The sequence below is a fragment of the Thalassophryne amazonica genome, chromosome 2, assembly GCF_902500255.1.
Source record: "Thalassophryne amazonica chromosome 2, fThaAma1.1, whole genome shotgun sequence".
NCBI lineage: Eukaryota > Metazoa > Chordata > Actinopteri > Batrachoidiformes > Batrachoididae > Thalassophryne > Thalassophryne amazonica.
The window spans coordinates 110,722,930-110,735,172 of NC_047104.1; the positions used below are offsets into that span (position 1 = coordinate 110,722,930).

General features: G+C 42.4%; 1 protein-coding gene across 1 annotated transcript in view; it reads right to left on the reverse strand.

Annotated features, from left to right (window-relative positions):
• The window catches only part of si:ch211-150g13.3 (transmembrane protein 178B), a 61,911-nt gene that overhangs the window by 16,228 nt on the left and 33,440 nt on the right, over positions 1-12,243 (reverse strand). The window lies entirely within an intron of this gene.

Sequence of the window (12,243 nt, forward strand, 5' to 3'; positions counted from 1 at the left end):
CATTATTTGCTACAGGAGCTGCGTCTGGATGACAGCCGCTTTCAGCGGTCCTTCCGCCTCTCCAGGACCCAGTTTGAGGACCTCCTGTCCCGTTCACGCACGCACATGTAAACAATAAAAAAAAAAAAAACTCAGCTGCCTGCTGTGGGGCTGCTGCTCACTCTTCCTCCCTAAACTCTGTCATAATTGTGTTTATAAACCAGTCACCATTTGTTTTATTATACATCTGTGTAGTTAATAAAATAATCTTCACGGACAATTCGCTTGCACGCACACGTGAAAGAAAAGAAAAAAAAACTCTCCACTGCCTGCTGTGGGGCTGCTGCTCACTCTTCCCCCAAAAACTCTGTCATAATTGTGAAATAAAGGACAAAAGGGACATAAGTTCTGCTCATAGGCTGACTACCAGAGACAGGACATGTTCACATCCAACTCAGTCAAACTCCAGACATCTCCACGTCACTACATATTCAGTCCCTGATTGGTCATCGCGGCGCGATAAGACGAAAAAGTTCAGATTTTTCAACTTGGGGAGGAGGGCAACCCGATGTGACGCAACGCAAATCGCACCACAAACGTGCCAATCACTCAAAATCGCTTCACTTGCGTCGCTTCATTCGCGCCGCGTTGCATGGCTTGGCGCCACAACGCCTCCTTCCATAGGGTTTACATGGCAACCTGTCGCTGCTGTCGCTCGCGTCGCGCCCGGTGTGAACGCGGCATAACAAATATACATAACTCAACATTAACAAGACAATGCTTTTGACATTTCAAAGATGTCCAATATAGCCACAGTCATTTAAATAACTGCTATGAGACGTTCTTCCATGGAGTCTGTCAGTTTCTTGATTTGATTTGTTAATTAATGATCAACTCTTTGTGCCGCAGCAAACACAGCCTCCCAAATGCAGTTCCAAGAGGAGTATTATTTATTCTCACTGTAAATCTTACATTTAGGAAAGGCCCCTAAGTTCACAATAAGGTTTAAGTCAGGTGAGGAAAAAGGACACATCATCATTCTGTCATCTTTGATTCCTTTGCTGGCAGTGGAATACAAGGTCTATTAGAAAAGTATCCGACCTTATTATTTTTTTCAAAAACCATATGGATTTGAATCACGTGTGATTGCGTCAGCCAAACTTGAACCTTCGTGCGCATGCGTGAGTTTTTTCACGCCTGTCGGTTGCGTCATTCGCCTGTGAGCAGGCTTTGAGTGAGGAGTGGTCCACCCCTCTCAACGTTTTTCTCATTGTTTAGGAATGGCTCAGAGACTGCCGCTTTGCTTGATCAAAATTTTTCAGAAACTGTGAGGGACATCAAAGTGGACATCATTTGAGAAATTCAGATGGTTTTTGGTGAAACTTTTATGGGCTTCAAAGAGATTACGGAGTGTTACTGTCGCTTTAAGGATGGCCCAGAGCGACTGGTGGTGTGCCGCGCTCCGAAGCCACCATCGACAGGCTGAGCGACCACTTCATTTCTAAACGGATGGCTGTATGGATCCGTGACCATCATGTGCAATTTGTCTGGTTATCACAAGAGCTGGACATCAACCATTTTCCGGCAGATTTCACTTTTAACAAGAGATTTTGTCATGGAAAGCCGAGCAGAGGCTTCAGGCGTCACGATGGATTCGCTACTGGAACAAGACAAAACCACCTCCGTTTTGGTCTCACAGGACGGCTTTGAGATGGCGTTGAGACAGCTGTTGAGACAGGTGGTTTTTCCATCGAGTGATTATCCCAGAAATTGTGGATGTGCCTGGACATGCCAGAATATGTCCCGTGAAGCTTCATCACAGCGTTGCTTTGCGCCATGCGGCACCGCCGCGACGCGCGAAGCCTCCGCTCCTCTTTCCATGACAAAAACTCCTGTAACAGTGGAATGTGCCGTTCATTTCCAAACTGGACGCTGTGTTTTATCCGGGATGTCACCTGGCTAGCACAGGAATTGTGAAAAGACGTGGACATCAGCACTTTTTTGGCACATTGAGACAGACGTGCGGAGGAATTCCGCGTGTCGCAGCGGTACCGCATGGCACAAAGCAACGCCGTGATGAAGCCTCACGGGACATGTTCTGGCATGTCCAGGCACATCCACAATTTCTCGGATAATCACTCGATGGAAAAACCACCGACAGCTGTCTGAACGCCATCTCAAAGCCGTCCTGTGAGACCAAAACGGAGGTGGTTTTGTCTCGCTCCAGTAGCGAATCCATCGTGACGCGCGAAGCCTCCGCTCGGCTTTCCATGACAAAATCTCTTGTTAAAAGTGAAATCTGCCGGAAAATGGTTGATGTCCAGCTCTTGTGATAACCAGAGAAATTGCACACGATGGTCACGGATCCATACAGCCATCCGTTTAGAAATGAAATGGTCGCTCAGCCTGTCGATGGCGGCTTCGGAGCGCGACGCACCACCAGTCGCTCTGGGCCATCCCTAAAGTGACAGTAACACTCCGTAATCTCTTTGAAGCCCATAAAATCTTCACCAAAAACCATCTGAATTTCTCGAATGGTGTCCACTTTGATGTCCCTCACAGTTTCTGAAAAGATTTTGATCAAGCAAAGCGGCAGTCTCTGAGCCATTCTTAAACAATGAAAAAACAACGAGAGGGGTGGACCACTCCTCACTCAAAGCCTGCTCACAGGTGAATGACGCAACTGACAGGCGTGAAAAAACTCACGCATGCCCACGAAGGTTCAAGCTTGGCTGACGCAATTACATGTGATTCAAATTCATATGGTTTTTGAAAAAAATAATAAGGTCGGATACTTTTCTAATAGACCTTGTACTTTGATGCATGTGATGAGCCTTGTCCTGCAGAAAAATCAAGGCCTTCTTGAATGACAGACTTTTCCTGTACCACTGCATGAAGAATGTGTCTTCAAAAAAGTTTTGGGAGTTTATTTTAAGTTCATCTTCAACAGAAAAAGTGCAACTAGCTAACCAACTTTGGATGCTGTAGCTACTCTGAAAAAGAGAGCCTTACATCAGAAGTGTCTGACTCCGTGGTATAACTCACAAACTCGCAGCTTAAAGCAGATAACCCGTAAGTTGGAGAGGAAATGGCATCTCACTAATTTAGAAGATCTTCACTTAGCCTGGAAAAAGAGTCTGTTGCTCTATACAAAAGCCCTCCATAAAGCTAGGACATCTTACATTAGACATCACTAATTGAAGAAAATAAGAACAACCCCAGGTTTCTTTTCAGCACTGTAGCCAGGCTGACAAAGAGTCAGAGATCTATTGAGCCGAGTATTCCTTTAACTAGTAATGACTTCATGACTTTCTTTGCTAATAAAATTTTAACTATTAGAGAAAAAATTACTCATAACCATCCCAAAGACGTATCGTTATCTTTGGCTGCTTTCAGTGATGCCGGTATTTGGTTAGACTCTTTCTCTCCGATTGTTCTGAGTTATTTTCATTAGTTACTTCCTCCAAACCATCAACATGTCTATTAGACCCCATTCCTACCAGGCTGCTCAAGGAAGCCCTGCCATTAATTAATGCTTCGATCTTAAATATGATCAATCTGTCTTTATTAGTTGGCTATGTACCACAGGCTTTAAGGTGGCAGTAATTAAACCATTACTTAAAAAGCCATCACTTGACCCAGCTATCTTAGCTAATTATAGGCCAATCTCCAACCTTCCTTTTCTCTCAAAAATTCTTGAAAGGGTAGTTGTAAAACAGGTAACTGATCAACTGCAGAGGAATGGTCTATTTGAAGAGTTTCAGTCAGGGTTTAGAATTCATCATAGTACAGAAACAGCATTAGTGAAGGTTACAAATGATCTTATGGCCTCAGACAGTGGACTCATCTCTGTGCTTGTTCTGTTAGACCTCAGTGCTGCTTTTGATACTGTTGACCATAAAATTTTATTACAGAGATTAGAGCATGCCATAGGTATTAAAGGCACTGCGCTGCGGTGGTTTGAATCATATATATCTAATAGATTACAATTTGTTCATGTAAATGGGGAATCTTCTTCACAGACTAAGGTTAATTATGGAGTTCCACAAGGTTCTGTGCTAGGACCAATTTTATTCACTTTATACATGCTTCCCTTAGGCAGTATTATTAGACGGCATTGCTTAAATTTTCATTGTTACGCAGATGATACCCAGCTTTATCTATCCATGAAGCCAGAGGACACACACCAATTAGCTAAACTGCAGGATTGTCTTACAGACATAAAGACATGGATGACCTCTAATTTCCTGCTTTTAAACTCAGATAAAACTGAAGTTATTGTACTTGGCCCCACAAATCTTAGAAACATGGTGTCTAACCAGATCCTTACTCTGGATGGCATTACCCTGACCTCTAGTAATACTGTGAGAAATCTTGGAGTAATTTTTGATCAGGATATGTCATTCAATGCGCATATTAAACAAATATGTAGGACTGCTTTTTTGCATTTACACAATATCTCTAAAATCAGAAAGGTCTTGTCTCAGAGTGATGCTGAAAAACTAATTCATGCATTTATTTCCTCTAGGCTGGACTATTGTAATTCATTATTATCAGGTTGTCCTAAAAGTTCCCTAAAAAGCCTTCAGTTAATTCAAAATGCTGCAGCTAGAGTACTGACGGGGACTAGAAGGAGAGAGCATATCTCACCCATATTGGCCTCTCTTCATTGGCTTCCTGTTAATTCTAGAATAGAATTTAAAATTCTTCTTCTTATAAGGTTTTGAATAATCAGGTCCCATCTTATCTTAGGGACCTCATAATACCATATCACCCCAATAGAGCTCTTACTTGTAGTTCCTAGGGTTTGTAAGAGTAGAATGGGAGGCAGAGCCTTCAGCTTTCAGGCTCCTCTCCTCTGGAACCAGCTCCCAATTCGGATCAGGGAGACAGACACCCTCTCTACTTTTAAGATTAGGCTTAAAACTTTCCTTTTTGCTAAAGCTTATAGTTAGGGCTGGATCAGGTGACCCTGAACCATCCCTTAGTTATGCTGCTATAGACTTAGACTGCTGGGGGGTTCCCATGATGCACTGAGTGTTTCTTTCTCTTTTTGCTCTGTATGCACCACTGCATTTAATCATTAGTGATTGATCTCTGCTCCCCTCCACAGCATGTCTTTTTCCTGGTTCTCTCCCTCAGCCCCAACCAGTCCCAGCAGAAGACTGCCCCTCCCTGAGCCTGGTTCTGCTTGAGGTTTCTTCCTGTTAAAAGGGAGTTTTTCCTTCCCACTGTTGCCAAGTGCTTGCTCACAGGGGGTCGTTTTGACAGTTGGGGTTTTTCTGTAATTATTGTATGGCTTTGCCTTGCAATATGAAGCGCCTTGGGGCAACTGTTTGTTGCGATTTGGCGCTATCTAAATGAAATTAATTTGATTTGATTTGAATAACAGCCCATGCCAGTAGACCTCTTCCACCTTTCTGGCATCTGACTCAAAGTGTTGCTGTGTGTTCGTTTGTCACAGGCCCATCCATCTGGTCCATCAATTTACTCTCATTTCATCTGTCCATAAAACCATTGAAAAATCTGTCTTCAGATGTTTTTTGGCCCAATCTTGACATGTCAACTTGTGAGTCTTGTTCAGTGGTAGTTGTGTGTGATACAATCCTTTTCTCATTCATTAAATGCGTTCCTTGTCAGCTGATATCTGCCGAGTTCATCTGAAAGTGTGCATGCTCAAAACTTTGAGTGGATATCAGGCAGATAATTTTCTCAATGGTTGCATGCTTGTTTTGTTCTGTACTTGTCTGTAGCTTGCCAGTGCATGTCCAGTGGATGTTAAGCTGCTTTCTCACATCGGCAGCAGAAAAACCAACACAGCAGAATTCTGTCTGCAGCAGCAGACTGCAGGCGATGGGGAATTGAGGTGTTAAGATGTTCAGTGATAACGACACAGAAAATAATTTCCTTCATTGAAATTTTTGCACGTTATATTAAAACAGGAAACCCTGGCTTTGATGGCAGCATGAAAAGGTCCTACCTGTTTAAAACCAGGCTACTCTCTGCACTTAAATGATCTGTTTCTTGCTGTTCATTTTTTCTCCTCGTTAAAAATAAAAACAACATCCATTTAATCACAGGAGATGGAATTTTTCCCAGCAGCCTCTCACTGAAAATAATGGAACATCAATTTATCCTGTTATGGACACAGCCAGACTCACACTCTGACTGTAAACAAGTGAGTTATTTATTGATCTTCTCTTCACTTCCAGAAGTGCTGCACACCAGCAGTCAGTGTTCTCCACTCATTCCATCACAACCAATAATCACAGAAAACAGATGCATTAGGCAATTGTTGCAACCCAACAAATTATAATTAAATTTGTTGTAATCAGTTTACTCAGTTTGTCACAATGTGTGATGCAACTCTTGGACTGCAAACTTTCAAACTGACATCACTGTCGTGACTCCTACCAGTGCACACTGATGATGTTGTCACAGGTAAGACACAGAAGACACAAGAAAACCACTGAAAACTTCTTCGTTTTTTTTTGGTAGACAAAAATCTCCTTGTTTGTCAATTCACAGAGGGCAGATGAGATTCATCCTGAGTTGCTGAAGTCTCTGGATATTGTTGGGCTGTAATGGCTGGTACGCTTATGCAATGCTGTATGGAAGTCAGGGACAGTACCTCTGGATTGGCAAACTGGGGTGGTGGTTCCCATCTTTAAAAAAGTGGGCCAGAGAGTGTGTTCCATTTATAGAGGAATCACACTTCTCAGCATCCCTGAGAAAGTCTATGCCAGGGTACTCGAGAGGAGACTTAGACCGTTAGTAAAACCTCAGATTCAGGAGGAGCAATGTGGGTTCCATCCTGGTCGTGCAATGGTGGACCAGCTCTTTACCGTCGCAAGGATATTGGGTCTTGGGAGTATGACCAACCAGTCTACATGTGTTTTGTGCACTTGGAAAAAGACATATGACCAGGTCCCTTGGGCTATCCTGTTGGGGGTGCTACAAGAGTATGGGGTACCAGATTCGCTGTAATGTGTGATCCGGTCTCTATATAACCAAGGAGAAGCTGTGTTTACATTCTCTGCATTACATCAGACCTGTTTCTGGTGGGAGTTGGAAACCGCCAGGGCTCCCCCTTGTCAAAAATCCTGTTTGTAATGTTCATGGACAGGATTTCAAGGTGCAGTCAGAGATTGGAGGGTGTCCAGTTTGGTGACCTCAGAGTTGCATCTCTGCTTTTTGCAGATGATGTGGTTCTGTTGGCTTCATTAGGCAGTGACCTGCCATGTACACTGGGCTGGTTTGAGGTTGAGTGTGAAGCAAGTGGGATGAGAATCAGCATCTCCAAATCTGAGACCATGGTCCTCTGTTGGAAAACGGTGGATTGTCCCCTCTGGGTTAGGGGAGAGTTACTGCCCTAAGTGGAGAAGTTTAAGTATTTAAGTATGGTTGTCTCCCTAGGGAGGTCTTCCAGACACGTCCAACTGGAAGGAGGCCTCAAGGAAAACCTAGGACACGCTGGAGAGATTATATTTTCCACCTGGCTTGGGAAAACCTTGGAATCCCCAGGAAGAGTTAAAGGAAGAGTTACAGGACTTGGTTGAGGATAGGGAAATATGGGATGAGCTGCTTGCTCTGTTGTTACTGTGACCCAAATAAGCAGCTCTGAATGAATGAATGAGTGAATGATGTGGTCGGGGTCACAAAGTTAATTTATTTTAGGGTGGGCATTTTATAAACATTAATAAAAAAAATAATTTAATTTCAGGCAAGTGGTGGTCCAGCATGCTGATACAGTACCTGGAGCTCGATGTCAGGTTTCATTAACATTTCCTTGTTTCACATTAAAGAATAAAGTAATTTATTGCAGCCTCCACACTATAAATGTGGCGCGAAGCTCATAGTTCCTCAAAGCCAAGCCGTCCACACCGAGTGACAATACAAAGTAATTAAAAATAATCAAGGGCCACTTTTTCATTTCAACTTCCCACTCTGTTATGACCCGTGGGCAGTGGTAGGCACAGATAACCAAAAAATCAACTTTAGTAACAGATAATCAGATAACTGAAAAGTTATCTTTGATAAAGTTAAAACGATAAACCACCCAAAAATGTATCGGAAGCTACAGATAACCGATAAGTTCCAGTATTGTCTCCGGTACACTTGCAACTACTAACAAGCTGATTTTGAGTTTTGCGACGACAGACCCAATCAATGAGTCAGCACTTTTGTCTTTGAGCGCCCTACCCCCTGCTAGAAGCTCCTGTTTACTACAAGGCTTCCAGCACAAATGCAAGTGAGAGGAGTCACAAAGCTCAACTCTCTACTCAATCACAATGCTGCCATCAGGCGGAGGTCTTGGAAAATAAAGCAGTGCTGACTTATGGTTTGGTGTAAATAAAATGAATACTGATAGAATAACTCCATTAATGTCAAATCTGTCATTTGTGCAAAGTTAAGATATAACATATATCTTTTAATGTTGAATAATGCACTAATTCTGAAATTTTGTATCAAACACAGACAGATGGCATTCTGGGTAAAATGTGCCTCCGGGGTGAATACTGCCATGAACACTACTGGCCAGTAGATGGCAGCATAGACCTTGAAAACTTGCCAAAACAAAATTCCAGATAATCTGTGTCTGCTACTCTGCTATGTTTAAGATGCGTGGAATTTACTAAACGCAAACACAATAACAACATCTATAAACCCAGAGAATATATTCACAAGAGTTTTAGGCACTAGAGTTTAAAACTGTTGTCCGTGGAGCCTGATCAGAGTGTGTCAAATGCATTTCTCATGTCGTGAACGTACTGAGATTACCCTATACCCATAATGCACCTGGACACAGAATGTCCACACTAAAACCATGAAAATTAGCGCATTACTTTAAAACTAAAACATACAGTGAGGACCACAGTCACAAAGATTACATTAGTAACACATGATGCTGTGATGGTTTAAAATCCTGCTGGGCAGCAAGGTCCCCCTGCTCAAGCCAGCACATGTCCAGGCCCATTTGAAGGTCACCAGTGACCATCTGGATGATCGAGAGGAGGCATGGGAGAAGGTCATGTGGTCAGATGAGACCAAAATAGAGCTTTTTGGAATAAACTCCACTTACCATGTTTAGAGGATGAGAACAACCCCAAGAAAACCATCCCAACCGTGAAACATGGTGGTGTAAACATCATACTCTGGGGGTGCTCTTCTGCAAAGGGGACAGGACGACTGCACCGTATTGAAGGGAGGATGGATGGGGTCATGTATTGCGAGATTTTGGCAAACAACCTCCTTCCCTCAGTAAGAGCATTGAAGATGGGTCATGGCTGGGTCTTCCAGCATGACAATGACCCCAAACACACAGCCAGGGAGGGAGCTGAAACTCCAAACCTGAAAGATCTAGAGAAGATCTGTATGGAGGAGTGGACCAAAATCCCTGCTGCAGTGAGTGAAAACTTGGTCAAGAACTACAGGAAACATCTGACCTCTATAACTGCAAGCAAAGGCTACTGTACCAAATATTAACATTGATTTTCAGGTGTTCAAATACTTATTTGCAGCAGTAACAAAAAACAAATAAATTATTAAAAAATCATACATTGTGATTTCCGGATTTTTTTTTTTTTTCTTTTTTAGATTATGGTTCTCACAGTGGACATGCACCTAAGATGAAAATTTCAGAACCCTCCATGATTTCTAAGTGGGAGAACTTGCAAATCCGCAGGGTGTTCAAATACTTATTTTCCTCACTGTATATCTGATATTTTCACTTTATAAAACTTCAGACGTGCCGTTAATTTAAATAACTTGTCCGAAATTAGTTTGGTTAAAATTTGAAACTTAAGTTAAAAATGTATGCCTCTGTATGACTTGGGTGATACTGCCGTCATATCAGTATGGAGTTAAAAGAAATTAGGTTTTTTTTGTGACCAGTTCTCCTTAACCTGCAGAGGATAGAGCGGTTACTTTTAGAAGCAGCTCTCCTCTGTTTGCAGAGGGTAGAACTACACATCTGCTACAAAATATTTAACAGGTAGGTGCTCAACTGATTTTAAATTTTATAAGAGTTTGTAGCTGTTCCGCTCTGTTTACCACGTTAATGGTCTAAAAATTATCGGACAAAAATTTATCGGAAGATAATTAGTCTAATAATGCTTTTCAAAGTGATCTGAAAAGATAATCCGAAAATGAAAACATTATCTTCGATAATTACTGGTTATCGGATTATTGGAACTATGCCTGCCACTGCCCGTGGGTGAGCCAGAGTCGTTCCCTTTGAGCTTTTCAAAATGGTTTTGTTTCTACCCATGGAATGACTTCCATTGTTCTGTATTGTAAACACCGCTCACCAGAAGTCCTAAGACAAAACGGAAATGCCTCTGTTGCAAAAGTGGGCGGGGCTGAATAAGGTGAATAAGCCGGGACCTAAATTGCTGGACCAATCAGCCAGTGTCACCTGTACAAGCTCACCTAAAGCAAGAGAGACTCACATCACACAGAATAAACACCTAGGTGGGGAGGGTAGATACACTCATATGCCACAAAAAAACACATATGACCTCAGGGTCATAACACTGCTGCAGGAATTGCTCATCATCTTCTACACATCCATCATTCAGTCTGTCCTGTGCATCTCCATCTCTGTTTGGTTTCCTGCTGTCTCCAAACATGACAGGCACAGACATCAATGAACTATCAGGTCTGCAGAAAAAAAAAATCATCAGAGCCAGCCTGCCCTCCATCAAGGACTTATACCAGTCCAGGGCCAGGAAGCGAGCTGGTAACATCTCTGCAGACTCCTCACACCCTGGACACACACTGTTTAAACTCTTTCCCTCTGGTTGACGTTACAGAGCTCTGTACTTCAAAACGACAAGACACAGGAACAGTTTCTTTCCACAGGCCATCACACTGATGAACAATTTAAACTGCCAAAAAAACTACCTAATCCATATTCCTCATGTACAGTTTAACTTCAATCTGTTTGTCTGTTTCACACATCTTTTCTTGTTCTTTTTCTCTTATTGCACATTTTATTTTCTTGCAGATCATCCACCCACATTCAACACAAGAATCAAACCCGCCATTTTTAAATTGTCACAACAGCGTTACAACTACTCTGCTTTTCTTTTGTTCCACGCAGGTTTTATATTTGCGCAAAACCACACCGCGATCCGTCGACAAGTTTCTGTGTTTGGTGGCAGAGTAGAAAATCCAGAGATAGCTGGATGGAGCGAACCAAAATGAATAAAAATTTCAGGAGATCTCTGCTCACGGGTACCACCGGACATTCCAGGAATGGAAACAAAAGCTGACAAATCTTTAAAGTGATTACAGGACTGTCAAGGACCACAATGGCAGGAGTGGGTAAGGGCTGGCAATAGTTCAATTTACAGACACCGACCAGTGAGCAACAAGAGGCAGGGTGACCTCGACTCGGCAACAGCTTTATTGGAGGTGAGGATGGTAAGCGTTTTTATGACTTTATAGTCCGCAGTCTGCTTGAAAGCACCATTTAATGTTACTTATCTCATTGGTGGAAAGCGCACTTCAACAAACAAAGATATTTTGAGTCTAAACTCATGTTAAAGTAACATCGGTATCTCATGTATGCAGACACAGTGAAGTAGGGATGGGATCGATCCGATCCAGGATCAGTATCGGGTTCCAATATTGATGTAATTCACGTATCGGAAAATACCAATCCAACCCGTGACATTTTCCAATACCAGAGAAGAGCCACTGTGAATCCTCTCAACTGCTGTTTGCTCTCTGCTTGTTTACTGCCGAGCGGGAGGAGGAGGAGGAGGAGGGAGGTTTTCTGAAGCTGGGCTGTTTGAGAGAGCTCTCTTCCGCAGTTTTGTAGCTGCGGTTAGCAGCAAATTTCTGCCCAGTTGTCGGGTTCAAATTGTCTGTTTGTTGAGCACGGATTTTCTGAAAAATTAACTGAATTGTTACTGAAAATGTGTGCTAAAAAGTTAGCCGCTTCACTGTCTCAAGGCTGTAAAACGCTATGAAACACCAGCTCAGCATGCAGCCGAGGAGGACAGCTGAGGAGATTCTGTCCACTGAAAGGGAAAAAAGTCTCCATTAAAATCCTGCGTGTGAGCGTAGATGATGACACGTTTATTTTACAGTTGAATGGCTTCGTGTTTCCATAAGGTTCAGGCAGCATTCTAAGCACCTTCTGGCAAATTGTAGTTGAACTTTCAGGTCTCCTTTTTAAGAAAATCCTCATATAAAATCAACAGTAATAATAATAATAATAATAATAATAATAATAATAATAATAATAATAATAAT